Genomic DNA, 19,449 nt, shown 5'->3' with positions numbered 1-19,449 from the left:
TTGGGCTGCTCAAAATTCAGCATAGGTTGAATAAACATCCTCACTGGATCTCTTCTGTACAAGTTAGAGCACTGACTTGGAAAGAATAGGATGTTAAGAATAAAAATGGTGACATTTGAGAGGATTTGAATGATTCTGAGGCCACCTAACCTTCCATATTGCCAATGGGATTAGCCCTTCTTCCTCTATCTGATGAGGCCGGCCCTGCCCACTAGAACAACCAATAAAGACATCATCTAAGGTAGTTATCATCACAGAAATATCATTATTCTCTCACCTCAAAGTCCTACCTTTGAGAGGCTCCAGGCCTAAAACTACAGTCAGGGGAACCCTGGGTGGCGCAGCAGCTTATAGCACCTGCCTTTGGCCCAGGGCGCGATCCTGGAGACCCTGGATCGAATCCCACGTCGGGCTCCCGGTGCATGGAGCCTGCTTCTCCCTCTGCCTATGTCTCTGCCTCTCTCTCTCTCTCCCTGTGACTATCATAAATAAATAAAATTTAAAAAAAAATTTCTTTAAAACTACAGTCAGATCTCAACATGCCCTGGGGCATCAGTTATAGAGTAAAACCATGAAAGAAGGGGCACATGCAAAGAACACAAGATTTTGCTAAATTATGTCAGCAAAACTTGAGGAACATATGTGAGAAGATCATAGATTATATAGAGAGTAATATAGTTCTGAATGAAGCTGAATTTAGTGATACAACTTTATTTACCAGAGATTCTATAATCAATGGACTCACAACTCTCTTTTCTAATTATTGCGGCGCATGGCACCATGAGCAGCAAAGTCTCCCACAACAACCCGTACAAGATGGTGTGAGAAGTCTTGCATGGGAACCAGAGCAAGCACCCAAAGTTTTTGGAGAGAACCTGCGGATTGGCTTGAAGAACTCTGACTTTCAGAAGGAGAAATGCTTCCTGGGCACCATCAGGCTTAAGTCCACTCCCCACCTCAAGTTCTCCATATGTGTTTTGGGGCACCAGCAGCTCTGCGATGAGGCCAAGGCTGTGGCTATTTCCCGTATGGATGTTGAGGTACTGAAGAAACTCAACAAGAATAAAAAATTAGTCAAGAGGGAGGTCTGAGTGGCTCAGCGGTTGAGTGTATCCTTCCACTCAGGGCGTGCTCAGAGTCCTAGGATTGAGTCCTGCATTGGGCTCCCTGTGAAAAGCCTGCTTCTCCCTCTGCCTGTGTCTCTGCCTCTCTCTGTGTGTCTCTCATGAATAAATAGGTAAAATCTTCAAAAAAAAAAAAAAAAAAGTCAAGAAGCTGGCCAAAAAGAATGATGTCTTTTTGGCTTCAGAATCTCTGATCTAGAAAATCCTATGAATTCTGGGCCCAGGCTTGACTAAGGCTGACAAGTTCCCTTCCTTGCTGACCCACAATGAGAGCATGGTGGCCAAAGTGGATGAAGTGAAGTCCATGATCAAATTCCAGATGAAGAAGGTGATGTGTCTGGCCTTGGCCACTGGCCACGTAAAGATGACAGATGATGAGCTCGTGTACAACATCCACTTAGCTATTAATTTCCTGGTGTCATTGCTCAAGAAAAATTGGCAGAATGTCCAGGCTTTATGCATCAAGAGCTCTATGGGCAACCCCAGCACCTGTACTAAGGCACAGTTTAAAAAACCCTAGTGCTACCATTACCTGTCTGCCTGTGACTAGGGAGAGGGACGTGTTTTGTGAGCTGACATTGTGAACACATAGCACTGTACTAATGACTGCAATTTCTGGCACTTAATGATGGGTAGTCATTTTTTCCACACCACAGACCAAGATACGCATTCTATCTACCTCCAAAACCGTAAATCTTATTCAGATCTCTTGAGTACTTAAAACACATGACAGTAGGTCCTCTAACCAGGACTGAATCTTCTGCTCCTGAGAGGAGCAGATATAGGCTAGCATTCCAGCCTATACTGCTCCCACTGGTTATTAATAGGAAGAGGAGTAGGACCTTCACATGGAAGACATTGACTCAGCCCTTGGCAGTGTGCTTAACCTATGGGCTGAAGTTGCCTCCTATTAAGCCATGGGTTCTGTCCATGGGCTTTTGTTGTTGTTGTTTTATCCCTCTAAATTGTATCTTTGGGCTCTTGGTCTATAGGGATCACAAGGAATGTTCCAAATGGAGACTGGGTTCCTAGATTATTCAGATGGGAGTGGTCCACAATCCTGAGAAATTGATCTAGCATTTGCTTCTCTGACCCCACATTGAATACTCCATGTTCAGAGTAGTAATTTACTATGTTAGATATTTAGGAAAACACTAAGAGACCTATACAATATTGTAATTCATCTACTCTGTTTCCTAGGGTTGCTTAGAAAATGGGTAGAATCAGGCTGTGGAAAATTATAGGCCCTTTGTCACTCAGGTAGCCTCTGCCCCCTCCCTGACCTGTTGGAGTTCTTTCCTCCAGCACCAAGTTCTGGAAAGTTGGGTATAGGTGTGGTAGGAAACACCTGTGATTTAACCCTGGACTTGAATCTGCTTCATTTAACTTTGGTTAAGGAACCAGTTTATCGGGGGAGGAGCAAGATGGCGGAAGAGTAGGGTCCCCAAATCACCTGTCTCCACCAAACTACCTAGAAAACCTTCAAATTATCCTGAAAATCTATGAATTCGGCCTGAGATTTAAAGAGAGACCAGCTGGAATGCTACAGTGAGAAGAGTTCGCGCATCTATCAAGGTAGGAAGACGGGGAAAAAGAAATAAAGAAACAAAGGCCTCCAAGGGGGAGGGGCCCGCGAGGAGCCGGGCTGAGGCCGGGGCGAGTGTCCCCAGGACAGGAGAGCCCCGTCCCGGAGACGCAGGAGCTGCACCGACCTTCCCGGGGGAAAGGGGCTCGCGGGGAGGTGGAGCAGGACCCAGGAGGGCGGGGATGCCCTCGGGCTCCCGGGGACAGTAACAGCAACTGCGCGCCCAGGAGAGTGCGCCGAGCTCCCTAAGGGCTGCAGCGCGCACGGCGGGACCGGCGGGACCCGGAGCAGCTCGGGGGGTGCTCAGGGGCAGCTCCGCGGAGGGGGCTGCGGGGCCCCGGGAGCAGCTCGGAGGGGCTCGGGCAGAGGAAGAGGCTCCCTGCAGAGGGGCCTGCGCGGTTCCAGGAGCAGCTCGGAGGGGCTTGGGCGGCAGCTCCGCGGAGGGGGTTGCGCGGCCCGGGAGCGCGAATCCACCAGCGCAGGCCCCGCAGCACTGGGCGCCGGGACACAGCCCAGGATCCCGCCTCCCCCGGGACAGGCAGAGGCCGGGAGGGCCCAGGACAGCAAGGACGCTCCTGCCCCAGCTGAGCAGATCAGCGGCCCCGCCCCGGAGCCTCCAGGCCCTGCAGACGGAGTTCCTGCCGGAGCTGAATCCAGGTTTCCAGAGCTGCCCCGCCACTGGGGCTGTTCCTCCTGCGGCCTCACGGGGTAAACAACCCCCACTGAGCCCTGCACCAGGCAGGGGCACAGCAGCTCCCCCAACTGCTGACACCTGAGAATCAGCACAACAGGCCCCTCCCCCAGAACACCAGCTAGACGGACAACTTCCAGGAGAAGCCAAGGGACTTAAAGAACACAGAATCAGAAGATACTCCCCGGTGGTTCTTTTTTTGTTTGTTTGTTTTTGTTTTTGTTTTGTTTTGCTTTTTGATTTGTTTCCTTCCCCCACCCCCTTTTTTTCCCCTTTCTTTTTCTTTCTCTTTTTTTTTTCTTTTTTTTCGTTTTTTTTTTTCTTTTTCTTCCCTTTTTTTTTCTCTTTCTCTTTTCTTTCCTTCTTTCTCTCCTCTCTTTTTCTCTTTTTCCCAATACAACTTGCTTTTGGCCACTCTGCACTGAGCAAAATGACTAGAAGGAAAACCTCACCTCAAAAGAAAGAATCAGAAACAGTCCTCTCTCCCACAGAGTTACAAAATCTGGATTACAATTCAATGTCAGAAAGCCAATTCAGAAGCACTATTATACAGCTACTGGTGGCTCTAGAAAAAAGTATAAAGGACTCAAGAGACTTCATGACTGCAGAATTTAGAGCTAATCAGGCAGAAATTAAAAATCAATTGAATGAGATGCAATCCAAACTAGAAGTCCTAACGACGAGGGTTAACGAGGTGGAAGAACGAGTGAGTGACCTAGAAGACAAGTTGATAGCAAAGAGGGAAACTGAGGAAAAAAGAGACAAACAATTAAAAGACCATGAAGATAGATTAAGGGAAATAAACGACAGCCTGAGGAAGAAAAACCTACGTTTAATTGGGGTTCCCGAGGGCGCCGAAAGGGACAGAGGGCCAGAATATGTATTTGAACAAATTCTAGCTGAAAACTTTCCTAATCTGGGAAGGGAAACAGGCATTCAGATCCAGGAAATAGAGAGATCCCCCCCTAAAATCAATAAAAACCGTTCAACACCTCGACATTTAATTGTGAAGCTTGCAAATTCCAAAGATAAAGAGAAGATCCTTAAAGCAGCAAGAGACAAGAAATCCCTGACTTTTATGGGGAGGAGTATTAGGGTAACAGCAGACCTCTCCACAGAGACCTGGCAGGCCAGAAAGGGCTGGCAGGATATATTCAGGGTCCTAAATGAGAAGAACATGCAACCAAGAATACTTTATCCAGCAAGGCTCTCATTCAAAATGGAAGGAGAGATAAAGAGCTTCCAAGACAGGCAGCAACTAAAAGAATATGTGACCTCCAAACCAGCTCTGCAAGAAATTTTAAGGGGGCCTCTTAAAATTCCCCTTTAAGAAGAAGTTCAGTGGAACAGTCCACAAAAACAAAGACTGAATAGATATCATGATGACACTAAACTCATATCTCTCAATAGTAACTCTGAATGTGAACGGGCTTAATGACCCCATCAAAAGGCGCAGGGTTTCAGACTGGATAAAAAAGCAGGACCCATCTATTTGCTGTCTACAAGAGACTCATTTTAGACAGAAGGACACCTACAGCCTGAAAATAAAAGGTTGGAGAACCATTTACCATTCGAATGGTCCTCAAAAGAAAGCAGGGGTAGCCATCCTTATATCAGATAAACTAAAATTTACCCCAAAGACTGTAGTGAGAGATGAAGAGGGACACTATATCATACTTAAAGGATCTATTCAACAAGAGGACTTAACAATCCTCAATATATATGCTCCGAATGTGGGAGCTGCCAAATATATAAATCAATTATTAACCAAAGTGAAGAAATACTTAGATAATAATACACTTATACTTGGTGACTTCAATCTAGCTCTTTCTATACTCGATAGGTCTTCTAAGCAAAACATCTCCAAAGAAACGAGAGCTTTAAATGATACACTGGACCAGATGGATTTCACAGATATCTACAGAACTTTACATCCAAACTCAACTGAATACACATTCTTCTCAAGCGCACATGGAACTTTCTCCAGAATAGACCACATATTGGGTCACAAATCGGGTCTGAACCGATACCAAAAGATTGGGATTGTCCCCTGCATATTCTCGGACCATAATGCCTTGAAATTAGAACTAAATCACAACAAGAAGTTTGGAAGGACCTCAAACACATGGAGGTTAAGGACCATCCTGCTAAAAGATAAAAGGGTCAACCAGGAAATTAAGGGAGAATTAAAAAGATTCATGGAAACTAATGAGAATGAAGATACAACCGTTCAAAATCTTTGGGATGCAGCAAAAGCAGTCCTAAGGGGGAAATACATCGCAATACAAGCATCCATTCAAAAACTGGAAAGAACTCAAATACAAAAGCTAACCTTACACATAAAGGAGCTAGAGAAAAAACAGCAAATAGATCCTACACCCAAGAGAAGAAGGGAGTTAATAAAGATTCGAGCAGAACTCAACGAAATCGAGACCAGAAGAACTGTGGAACAGATCAACAGAACCAGGAGTTGGTTCTTTGAAAGAATTAATAAGATAGATAAACCATTAGCCAGCCTTATTAAAAAGAAGAGAGAGAAGACTCAAATTAATAAAATCATGAATGAGAAAGGAGAGATCACTACCAACACCAAGGAAATACAAACGATTTTAAAAACATATTATGAACAGCTATACGCCAATAAATTAGGCAATCTAGAAGAAATGGACGCATTCCTGGAAAGCCACAAACTACCAAAACTGGAACAGGAAGAAATAGAAAACCTGAACAGGCCAATAACCAGGGAGGAAATTGAAGCAGTCATCAAAAACCTCCCAAGACACAAGAGTCCAGGGCCAGATGGCTTCCCAGGAGAATTTTATCAAACGTTTAAAGAAGAAATCATACCTATTCTCCTAAAGCTGTTTGGAAAGATAGAAAGAGATGGAGTACTTCCAAATTCGTTCTATGAGGCCAGCATCACCTTAATTCCAAAGCCAGACAAAGACCCCGCCAAAAAGGAGAATTACAGACCAATATCCCTGATGAACATGGATGCAAAAATTCTCAACAAGATACTGGCCAATAGGATCCAACAGTACATTAAGAAAATTATTCACCATAACCAAGTAGGATTTATCCCTGGGACACAAGGCTGGTTCAACACCCGTAAAACAATCAATGTGATTCATCATATCAGCAAGAGAAAAACCAAGAACCATATGATCCTCTCATTGGATGCAGAGAAAGCATTTGACAAAATACAGCATCCATTCCTGATCAAAACTCTTCAGAGTGTAGGGATAGAGGGAACATTCCTCGACATCTTAAAAGCCATCTATGAAAAGCCCACAGCAAATATCATTCTCAATGGGGAAGCACTGGGAGCCTTTCCCCTAAGATCAGGAACAAGACAGGGATGTCCACTCTCACCACTGCTATTCAACATAGTACTGGAAGTCCTAGCCTCAGCAATCAGACAACAAAAAGACATTAAAGGCATTCAAATTGGCAAAGAAGAAGTCAAACTCTCCCTCTTCGCCGATGACATGATACTCTACATAGAAAACCCAAAAGTCTCCACCCCAAGATTGCTAGAACTCATACAGCAATTTGGTAGCGTGGCAGGATACAAAATCAATGCCCAGAAGTCAGTGGCATTTCTATACACTAACAATGAGACTGAAGAAAGAGAAATTAAGGAGTCAATCCCATTTACAATTGCACCCAAAAGCATAAGATACCTAGGAATAAACCTCACCAAAGATGTAAAGGATCTATACCCTCAAAACTATAGAACACTTCTGAAAGAAATTGAGGAAGACACAAAGAGATGGAAAAATATTCCATGCTCATGGATTGGCAGAATTAATATTGTGAAAATGTCAATGTTACCCAGGGCAATATACACGTTTAATGCAATCCCTATCAAAATACCATGGACTTTCTTCAGAGAGTTAGAACAAATTATTTTAAGATTTGTGTGGAATCAGAAAAGACCCCGAATAGCCAGGGGAATTTTAAAAAAGAAAACCATATCTGGGGGCATCACAATGCCAGATTTCAGGTTGTACTACAAAGCTGTGGTCATCAAGACAGTGTGGTACTGGCACAAAAACAGACACATAGATCAGTGGAACAGAATAGAGAATCCAGAAGTGGACCCTGAACTTTATGGGCAACTAATATTCGATAAAGGAGGAAAGACTATCCATTGGAAGAAAGACAGTCTCTTCAATAAATGGTGCTGGGAAAATTGGACATCCACATGCAGAAGAATGAAACTAGACCACACTCTTTCACCATACACAAAGATAAACTCAAAATGGATGAAAGATCTAAATGTGAGACAAGATTCCATCAAAATCCTAGAGAAGAACACAGGCAACACCCTTTTTGAACTCGGCCATGGTAACTTCTTGCAAGATACATCCACGAAGGCAAAAGAAACAAAAGCAAAAATGAACTATTGGGACTTCATCAAGATAAGAAGCTTTTGCACAGCAAAAGATACAGTCAACAAAACTCAAAGACAACCTACAGAATGGGAGAAGATATTTGCAAATGACATATCAGATAAAGGGCTAGTTTCCAAGATCTATAAAGAACTTATTAAACTCAACACCAAAGAAACAAACAATCCAATCATGAAATGGGCAAAAGACATGAACAGAAATCTCACGGAGGGAGACATAGACATGGCCAACATGCATATGAGAAAATGCTCTGCATCACTTGCCATCAGGGAAATACAAATCAAAACCACAATGAGATACCACCTCACACCAGTGAGAATGGGGAAAATTAACAAGGCAGGAAACAACAAATGTTGGAGAGGATGCGGAGAAAAGGGAACCCTCTTGCACTGTTGGTGGGAATGTGAACTGGTGCAGCCACTCTGGAAAACTGTGTGGAGGTTCCTCAAAGAGTTAAAAATAGACCTGCCCTACGACCCAGCAACTGCACTGTTGGGGATTTACCCCAAAGATACAAATGCAATGAAACGCCGGGACACCTGCACCCCGATGTTTCTAGCAGCAATGGCCACGATAGCCAAACTGTGGAAGGAGCCTCGGTGTCCAACGAAAGATGAATGGATAAAGAAGATGTGGTTTATGTATACAATGGAATATTACTCAGCTATTAGAAATGACAAATACCCACCATTTGCTTCAACGTGGATGGAACTGGAGGGTATTATGCTGAGTGAAGTAAGTCAGTCGGAGAAGGACAAACATTATATGTTCTCGTTCATTTGGGGAATATAAATAATAGTGAAAGGGAAAATAAGGGAAGGGAGAAGAAATGTGTAGGAAATATCAGAAAGGGAGACAGAACGTAAAGACTGCTAACTCTGGGAAACGAACTAGGGGTGGTGGGAGGGGAGGAGGGCGGGGGGTGGGAGTGAATGGGTGACGGGCACTGGGTGTTATTCTGTATGTTAGTAAATTGAACACCAATAAAAAATAAAAAATAAAAAAAAAAAAAGGAACCAGTTTATCCGTCCATCTTTTAATATGGCTGAAAGTCTATTTCAAACTATAAATAAAAATGTTGCACCTTCTTGAAACAAGCTTGAACCATAAAGAACACAAGGTTTTCACCAAAGTAATAAATATTTTTTTAAAAATAAATAATATCAACTGGTTCACCCAGGGAGCTGGAAGTGGGTTCTAAATGGTTGATAGGAATCTTGACTCAGTGGTGGCCTACTGTAAATAAAGTCAACATTCATGTAATCCCTTGGTGTAATGTAGGGAGAAAAGAATGTTGGAGTAAATTTGTCATAATCCACTCATTCTCCTCTTTTGAGAGGGTTCAAAAACACTCCCTTAGCAAAGCAGTGAGAAATACATTGATGAGAGGAGTGGCAAATCTTTGAAAAGCACTGTAGTGGCTGTATTCTAAGTTAAAAGTGAAATGCAAGAGGCTTTCAGTGGTGTTGATAGGCTGGCACAAACACCAGAGGCAAAGTGAGCATGAATACTGTAACAGGCCACATGGTGGAAAAGATAATCAGAATGGTTTGACCTATAACGGTCTCTATCTTGGGGGTCCTGAAGACCAAGGTCCTAACCAAGGTCCAACCTGACCCATATCTTGAAAGATTCAATCTAGTAAGGAGAAGTTTGATTTGCATCAGCATGACAAGGGATCATGGTCCAATCCAATTCTGAGGCCTGAATTTCAGCACTGACTCAGAATTCCTTGAAAAAAAAAAAAAAAAAAAAGGCAAACTCAGTACCACCAAGAAAAGAGCCTACAAAAATCTCACAAATCTCCCTCCCTAGTCTTCCCTAAAGGAAACTTGGCCCTATGTCATTGTAACTGTGCAGTGGGAAAAGTGACATATACAGATCTTTATGGCATCATTAGACTGCATTTTTCTGAGTTACCATTAAGTCCTGGGACCTTACAACACAATCATGGATCAAAGGTTGAAGTGGAGCTGATAGGAGAGTTTAGGCTTGAGCCATCTAAAGCCTGTGGTTCAGTGAATACATGCTGGTTATTTCCCCAGTTCCTAAGTTCAGTCAAGGGGAAGCTCATGGAGCTTTCCTCCATATAAAAATAGTACACCAAAAACAATAATAATTCCTATAAAAATAAAAAGATTTTTGCTACAAAGTCTTGGAGAATCACCCCATCACCCCAATACCATCACAATCTTATTTTGTTTGCCTATTTAATCTGTGCAGAAGATGGACGGATCTTGGGAGAATTACAATGGCTTATTCTAAGTTTAATTAGGTTTGACTTCAATTGCAGCTACTATTCCAGATGTAGTCTTCTCAGTGAAGTAAATCAATACAGGCTCTGGCACCTAGTGTGCAGATATTGATCTGCCTAATGCATTTTTCTCTATCCCGATTTGCAGAAAATACCAGAAGTAATTATTAGGTAACCATAAGCCTGCCAAGTTAGAGGCAGTTCAGAGCAAGGGAAGGTTCTCCAGCTATCCCAACTCATCCCGTTGGCCTTTGTGATACCTCAGACCCAATGAAGTTTGATTTGTAATTGATCAAATTGCTAGGCTTGAGGAAAGAAGCGTTAGGAGAATCATAGCTGCATACCTTTGAGATTGGTAGGAAAGCTATGCTCTTTTCTCTTTTTAAGAAACAGCTCTTTCTCAATGTACCTGAATGCCAAGAATCCATGAAAACTGAACAGTTCATCATGAAGTGGGAGTTGTCTGATCCACCAAGCCATAAATTCAGGCAGGTCCTGCATCAGTCCATCATCAAGGAGATAGGATATAAACAGAATTAGGTTTGAGCAAATCTTTAAGATGTAAGCTATTTACCAGAGCCCCACACTCCAAGCATAGCTACTCCTGCCACACTTCAGTCCTAAAACTCCTAAGGAGTCCTTATGATCAGTTGAGTGAGGAGGAAAATCAAACCCGATTTATGGTGCCTGTGAGAAATGGATTACTGTGGCATTTCAGTCTCACTCAAGAATAGCCTTGAAGAATAATGCAGGAAGGGAGAATTTTCCAATAGGTAGGATTTCAAGCAGTTAGTCTTGTGATGCAAGGTCCAGGCATTTAGAAAGAATAAGATTAGATTATTGGTAACAAGGTTTTAATGAAGGATGAGCAATTCTAAATGGGCTTAGCATAAGAGAGTGGTTGGTCCCATGCGAGTGTTCAGAAAAGGGCCTCACTGTGTAGGAAGTTCTAAATAATCATGTTACAAATTATACCCCTGTGGATGTCTGGCAATCTCTCTCCAGACACTAGTGAGTAGGTTCATGGACAATGTGGTCATGGTGTCAAAGGATGAAGTAACGCACAGGTTTAATAACAAAATTAATCTGGTTACCACTCTGCTCAGTGCACCAGTGTCGTGAATACTGAATTATTGTCTGAGGACCAGACTGCTATCTGGTAGCAACTGATTATATTGGAACCCTTCCTTCATGAAGGGACAAAATTTGTCCTTACTGAAATGTCCTTAGTGGAATTTTTTACATGGTTTTGTATTCCTTGTTCTGGCAGTCCCACCAGGCATGGAATCACTGAAAGCTTTGTTTGAGATCACGGTATCACATACAACACTGTCTCTTCACTTTATGCAAAAGAAATAAGGTAGTTCCTAATGTTCATAGGGTTTACTTATCTGTCCATGTACCGCATCATCCATAAAGAGTTAGTCTTGCCAAAAGATAGAGTGACCTACTGAATTATCACCTACTGGAGACAGTATCTTGAGAGACTAAATAACTATCCTATAACCTAAAATCTATGCCCCGAGCTAATCAGAGGCCAATATTATGGTGTCATTTCTCTTATAGACAGAATATAAGGGAGCAGGAAATCTGAATGAGAGGATTAGTGGCTTCCCTGACTATCTCAACTAATAACTAATATCTAATATCTCAACTAATAACAAACCATCTAAAAAAGTATTCCTTTTTATTTCCGTAATTCTGGACTTTGCTGATTTAGCGGGTCTTCGTATTCCAGGAGGAAATGCTTTCTTCCACTATGGACACAATTCTTCCATTGAATATGAATTTGAGATTCCTTACTGGCTACCTCATGTTCTTCAAAAGAAAGTGTCGGCTAAGATGATCAGTCTTTGCTATGAAGAGGGTCTTTCACATAATGGATGTAATAGCAGAACCCGAAGCTTCCTGGTGCTGCCTTTTCCAGTGGTAAAAATTAATGAAAGATGCCAGAAACACCAAATTGGTAATCCTACCAAAGCTCAAACCTCTAGAAATGAATGACCCACCAGATGCACCCCAACAAGATGGATGCTGACTGAAGGCAAGGGAATATGGACTGGGATGTGGAGGAAAGGAGTTTGAATGTGAGCCTCCTTTCCCTTGGCACACCACTAGCACTGGGTGATAATATACTTAAAATATTTGTATTTTATCTTCTATTAGAAATGTTGCTGGGCGGGGGAGGGCACCTGGCTGGCTCAGTCAGTAGAGCATGTGACTCTTGATCATGTCGTGAGTTCAAGGCCCAACTTGGATGTGGAGCCTATTAAAAAAAAAAAAAAAAGTTACTGATTATCAGTGAGGTTAAGCATCTTTTCATCTGCTTATTGACCATTTGGATTCCCTCTTCTGTAAAACTTCTATAAATAACTCTATTGAGTTATATTTTATATTATCAAGTTGATGATGCCCAAGATGCAATCTACAGAAACACAAGATACATACTCTTTCAGGAAAATCTGCAACATATATATAATATATATATGTGTATATATATGTATATGATTATATATATATGATGGCATATATATATGTATATATATGATGGTTACTATCTATAATACTCTGTAATACTCTAAGAAGGTCTTTGAGTTCAAACTTTTACCCTCAGATGATGGAACATGTCATGGAGAGGCATGAAAAAGCTGATTGACTTGCTCAGAAGTCTATAACCACCCCATCCCCCCCCACCACATACATAGCATACCTGAGAAGAATGGAGAATCCAAAAAATAGCCTAGTGGAGAAGAGGAATTTTTATTCATTCCAAATGGGAAAATATCATGGAAAATGTGAACTGAAAAAAGTGAAGAGGAAAGAAGAGGTTGCAGCTTTAAATAATAATGAGTCAGGGCAGGACTGCACTGCCTAGGCTTCGAGTCAAGGGTGGGAGTGAATCAGAGCCTTATAAAGGTCGCCCTCCACCCACCTTTTGTGTGCCTCCCATGCTAGTTCACTAGTTTTAACCACAGCGGGGGCGTCTCATCAGCCACATCATGCAGAGGACCGGATCTTTACTTATGTGCTTTTCCACAGCACACCTAAAAGGTAGAGTGCCTTTGTGGTCCTCACAGATGCCAGAAGACCAGAGTTCCAGGACAAAAGGGTTTGGGATGACTCTGAGAGCCTGGCCCACTCCCTCCTACAGCTGCCAAGCCTTGCATTTTTCTTACCTTGTTCAGGTTGATATAACAAGACGCTACCCTTAAAGATAAGGATGATTTTACTGATCCATCCCAAAAGAGCAGTATAGATGGGTCTCCTGTCTTACGATGAGCTGTTGAGACATAGATATATAATTTAACAAAATTTAATCTAACTTTAAATATGGCAGAAAGAAACCAACAAGGTCAATACACAGTATGTGTGTACATACACATCTTCTCTTCTTACATCCATGGCGGACATCACCAATCAATTACAGAACTCTTTCCTTTTGAGTATGGACATAGCTGTAAAATGCTTCAATGCTCCTTAAAAATATATCCAAATTGGTATGAGAAATTAACACCATTTGCCTAGCTGTCCAACCTTTTTCTAGAGATGATAAACGGATGGCTCAGAGAGGGAAATGAGTTGTCTGATAGCGCGAAAGAAGTAAGCACCAGAGCCAGGGAGAGGGTTGGAAAAGGACAAGGAATTCAATTTATTGAGTGCATTTGTGCCATGTTCACTGAGGCATTGTGCTTGCGGCTTTGCACATGTTATTTTGGAACAGAATTCAGGTCTTGTGAGTGTGCTGAATCAGTTATTCTCTTGATCAGTGTCCTTTATGGACAACAGCACAGGTCTATGTGACAAAGTGCCAAGATCATGGCTATAACTATGGCTATGGGCTAAGTGGCATTAATTAGGTCATGGGTGCAGTGTGACGAAAGCCACAGTCTTGCTATTTTTACCCCTGTGCTCTAATCAGACACTTTCCTTTAGCATTATGACTTTGGATCTGTGCCCAGAGAGCATGGCACTCTTAAAGGCATCTGCCTTGCTTTATCAGTTGACAACTTCAGTCTTGTATAAGCACCATTTGCTTGGCACAGAAAAACTCACTCCAGGACCACAGTGTATCAATGGCAAGTACTGAGCTTTCCTATCATAGCCAGGCACTACCTTTATCACAGAAGGAGCCAAGTAAAAAAATGAGAGCCTCAGTCAACCTATCTCCTCTACCAGATATCAATCAGCCCTCCCTGACACACCCCATTACTACCACCACCACCACTGCCACTGGGCAAGATAATGGCATAGATATGAAATGACATCATGGCCACTGATGATGGTACTAAAGTCATCTAACTAACAGACACTGTACTCTTTCGCTGTTCCATAGATTTAGTTAGCATTTGCCAGTTCCTCTGGGATCTCAGAGAGCATGACTCGGGGACACAAATTCAACAGTGCATACTCAAAAATTGTATTTTCACATAATGTGGCAGGATCTCTGGAGTCAGACAGATGTGGGTTCATGTCCTGCCTCTGTCACTTAATTATGTGACCTCAGGCAAGCTACTTAACTTCTCCGACCCTCAATTTCTTCAACTGTAAAATGAAATGCGGACAATAATGAGACGAGGAAGGTACAATATTTATCACAGTCCTTGGCACATAGTCAACTTTTAATAAATGTTTAATATTATTAAAAACTTTAATACTAAGACTAATAAGCAATGAGTAGGAGTAATTCCTATTATAAATCATCATCATCATCATCATGATAATGGTCATAGATGCTTTTTAGCCTCCATAATTATGCCCACCACTTTTCTAACCCATCTTTCCATTCTCCCAAATAAGACCTTCCACAGAAGAGCTTTTGTTCATGGCAATTCCCAGGCAAAGGCCATCCTTTCTCCATCCATCCAGAAGATTTCATCTTCAAAGCCGACCTAAATGTCTCCTTCTTCCGAGAAGCTCACTCTCATCACCTAAGAACCACCTCTTGTCTCCAACCTTCTGCACATGCTCATTGGCACTTCCATCAGTCAGCACGTAAGGATTGTGTCTTTCAATGTTGCATGAAGCATTATAATCATATCACATAGGGTTGCGGGTTGCGCTTGGGTCTTTGCATTTGCAGGTCCCTCTGTCTGGCACGTTTTCCCACCCATCTAGCAACTTCACATGATTGGATCCTTCCCGCTATGCAGGTGTCAAATCAAGTGTTGCCTCTGCAGAGAGGTCTTCCTTTGTCATTATCTGGCAATTACATACTGCCTCCCACCCCCTCCACCAGTTATTCTTCAATCTCCTTTCATCGTTGACTTAGCCAATTTTCCACGTTCCTCCTCTACAGGAGGATACACTCCCTGAGAGCAGAAATACTGTCTTTCTGTTCATTGCTGAACTGCTAACACATAGAAAATTACCTAGCACGTAGTACATGCTCAATAAATATTTAATAAATAAATAAGTAATTGCTTCCCTTTTCCTCCAAAAATATTAGAAGCTTCAGGGCAACACTTTCTAAAGCAGATATATTCCTTTTACAGTCAGCTTTCTGAGCCTGATACAGTATTTTCAAGAGTTGAACAAAATAGCTGGCACTACAGAAATTCAATGAGAAATAATATTAAAGTGTGTATCCGTCATATCCTCACTAGATTATAAGCTCCTTGGGGGTAAAAGTCATCTCTTTTTCAATCTTGTGCTTCCTGCAGTGCCTAGCAAGCACCATGAAATGCACATATATAATAAGGGCTTAGCTATGTCAAATGGAATTGAATGGAATAGCACAAGCGTCTGCAGAAATGTTCAAACACACACAGAGGCAACAATAAAACTGCAAACTCATACCCGCTTCCTCTGCAACATTGGCTCAGATCTTAGAAAAGCACTATCTATAATTAGGCATTTTGTTCTTTTTATATCCGAGGGATGAGAAAGGAGCTCTTACTTTCTGGGTGGCTGGGGAAGCAGAAAATAAACCCACTGTCTGAAACAGAAATGAAGATCCTTCGATTTTTTCCATTTTGCACCAGAACCCTGATTCAATGTGCCAGTCTGCATTTCCTCATTCTTACACATACCTTCCTTCTGGTCAGAGCCTTGTCATACTTGAGCAAACATATCTCTTTCCACTGAAGTCGGTATCAACAACCAAAGATTAGACACATTTAGTGTCTAGGACACATTACATAGCTGCTATGGCTAATGACCTTCTCATTAATCCATATATAGTAATGAAGTGGAAGGTGGGAGCTACCATTTATTGAGTGCCTATTACGTGGTCACTTCGGTGAAACACATGTGTTATGCTATGTAGTCTTTACAAAAACCAAAAATCCTGTGACTACATGTTGTTATTATTATTTTTTTTTCATATATATTTTTTAAAGCCAAATCTGGGACTGGCAAAATCTGAATATGGCCTGTACTTTGGCTGATGGCATAGCATTGATATCTGTTTCCTGGTATTGATCATCGAATCTATTGAATCTAATACATTATCACTGGGGGAGCATGAAAGAGAGCTATTGTACTATTCCTACAATTCCTTGTGGGTTTACAATTATTTCAGATAAAATAATGGTTGTTTTCTTTTTCAATAAAGAAGAGTCCTGGGACACAGGGAGGCTAAACAGCTTGCCCAGACTACAAAGTTTGTATACTAAGAGGTCGATGTGAACCACTGTTCACCTGGTTCGGGAGCCCAGGCCTTGACCTCAGTTACACTGCTTAAATGCCATACCTCTCAGCTTCTCACGTGCCCTGCCTCCAGATAAGAGGAGCTCTTTAGCACCATGTTGCCCTCCTCACCTTGGCTACTGGGAAGCTCAGAGCTAAATGCTGCTGAACCATAGCATCTGTGGACTGCTATTTCTGGAGTATCAATTTCATTCTTCTTAGGTCAATTTTCTTCCAGCATCCATCCACCTTTGTCTTCCTTAGACTAATTTTATGCCTTTGTGTCTTTAGTGGGTTTTCTGTGGATCCCTTAAATCCTTTTGGAAGAGATTCCAGGTTATAAATCCAATTAAGGATCTTTCTCCTCAAATTCCAAAAACAGTCTTTGCTCAAGTTTTTCAACCTAGAGATCAACTCGTACCACTCAGCCAGCATCCCATAGTCTAGATGCTATAACTAGGAAGGTGCCCAAGGTACATGATGAATATAAAACAATGGCTTCTCATTGTAGAAGGTTGAAAGGCCTTCCCTATCTTTCTTTTGCTTTCTGAAAATTAAATACTTGGCAGGGCTCTCCTTGAGCTAATTAGCATCCCTTTCTAACATTTTAAGTAACTACTCATTTAGAGCAGTGAATGATTGCACTGAGATTAGAGTATAGGGAAAAAAATCCTTCTATTGGGAATAATCTACTTATTCGGCTGTTTGTTTGAAGCAGAGATAAACAGAATTTTTTTTTTCCTTCTTGACACGCCAGGCATAAGAGAGAACACAGTGATTAATGAAACTGCCTTTTGCCAATAAATTTCTGACTTCAGACACGAACTCATAGTTGCTGAGTTTTCTGAGAATTTTCTTTCCCTTTCTTTCTTTTATTTTTTTTAACTGAAAGGAAAAAGAAAGTGGCACCATCCAGATTCTAGAGCTCATTTAAATCTGTTACATTGTGAACTATTTTTGGTTCTGAAAATGGTTTAGGTAATTTTTCATTGGTTCTCCTGGGAATGCCACTTTGTGCTCTGTTATTTATAATCTGCAGAAATTAATTATGCTGCTAATTAACAGCTTGCAAACAAATTATTGCTCAAGGAGTTATTTATTCAGTTATGAAAACACAACTTCAGGCTTCTATGTAGATTCTTTCTGACAGCTCTTTTATTTCTTGCTTTTCTTTTTGAGTCTTTCTGCTTCCAGAGTTCAGGGAAGGTCTGCTTGGAGGGGATGACAATTAGTCAGGATCTCAGTAGCAGAAGCTGGGTCAGCTGCTCTAGGTGGGGGGGAGCAGACAGGCAAGAGGGTACATAGCCTGCTCCGTGTGCACCCTGGTGTTGATGAAGAAATTCCTCATGTGAGTGATGGTTTCTGTAACAACCACTGCAAGGTTGCATGTGCCCATTTTTGCCCCTCTCGGGATTTTAGGAGAACTCTGGAGATGTCAAGTAAGGAGGAATGTAAACACATGCCCCATCTACCACCACTTCCCACGCCCACACTCATGGCAGACAGCAATAACGGATCACAGATCACTTCGGCCTCTGAATCATTCTCAACAGGGTTCTTGCAGTAGGCATTCCCAATCATTGCTATCTCTGGTAGGAGGAAAGGGCTGGCTAAAGTGAGTGCGTTGAGATCATCAACTCATGTAAATAATAGCCTTTTCCAAACTGGGCCAATGGGATAGAGGAAGCTGTAGATGAGTAACCTCTTTCTCCCTTGGCCAGACTTCAGAGAGACACTCAGAACTCCTAACTGACCCCACCCTACCCAGGGAGACACCAAAGTACTGGCCGTTGGCAAGACATAAAGAGTCAGTTCCAGGTGAAGGGCCAGGTTGGACAGTGTCTGCAGGAGTCAACACAAGAGATGAAGAGAGCACTACTACCTGGTTCTGATTCTCTGTACACTGTTCAGTGCCTCTGAGATCATGAGTCTCTTTCTCTCCCTCTGGTCCTTATACTTTCATCACTTTCATCTGCCAAATGAGGGAGGTATTCTGAGGGTCTCTGAGTCTCTTCCAATTCTGACCATCTGAAGTTCCAATGTTATTGCAGGTGTTGGATACAAGTGGCTCCCAAGGCCAAGTCTATTCCAATTAGAAAAATGAAGATGCTAAGGGATTCACTAAACCATTACTGCATCCAGCTAAGGGGGAACAGAGCAGGGATTCAGAATCAAATTGTGGAATTTGGAGGAGAACAAGAGAAAAACAAGAGTGAAAGTCACCATGTTGGTGCTGGATGGTCTGCACACACCATACAGCATTTATCCTTAACCTAAGTTCAATGGAGCTAAAACCACTTTGTGGCTCTGGATACATTTGGCCCCCCAAATTCCCATCACCACTTCAGCATCCCTAGCACATTTTCCCCTCTGTTATTAACTGACCAGCCCACCTCTCACATATTCCAGAACCCAGGCCTAGACCATTGGTAAATGGATTTACTTTCTTTAAGCCCCTTTCTTAAAGCTAAGAAACAAGGACTCACATTCACTTCATTAGAAAAGCCCAGAATCTTGATCACTTAATCTGCAAAGTTAGATAATCCTGTGCTGGCTGGAGTGGAGTTCTAACACAGGCCAGACCAGAGGTCTCCAGAACATTAGCTATCAGCTTGTACCTCAAGGAACTCCAGTTTACCCGTCTCCAAGAAAACACTTTTCCTGCTCTCAGACCTCAGGCTCTGCCTCCTCGAGGCAACTAGAGCACTTCTGACCTTAAATGCAACTTATTCTCTCAGACAAACTGTCAAGAG

General features: G+C 42.2%; 1 pseudogene; it reads left to right on the top strand.

Moving 5' to 3' along the window:
- Window positions 1–780: 780 nt before the first annotated feature.
- On the top strand, window positions 781–1,644 carry LOC100687235 (annotated as a pseudogene).
- Window positions 1,645–19,449: the final 17,805 nt, after the last annotated feature.

Source organism: Canis lupus, chromosome 2 (genome assembly GCF_011100685.1).
Source record: "Canis lupus familiaris isolate Mischka breed German Shepherd chromosome 2, alternate assembly UU_Cfam_GSD_1.0, whole genome shotgun sequence".
Classification (NCBI taxonomy): domain Eukaryota; kingdom Metazoa; phylum Chordata; class Mammalia; order Carnivora; family Canidae; genus Canis; species Canis lupus.
The sequence above is the reverse complement of the archived record's forward strand: the minus strand, read 5'-3'. Positions and strand labels throughout refer to the sequence as shown.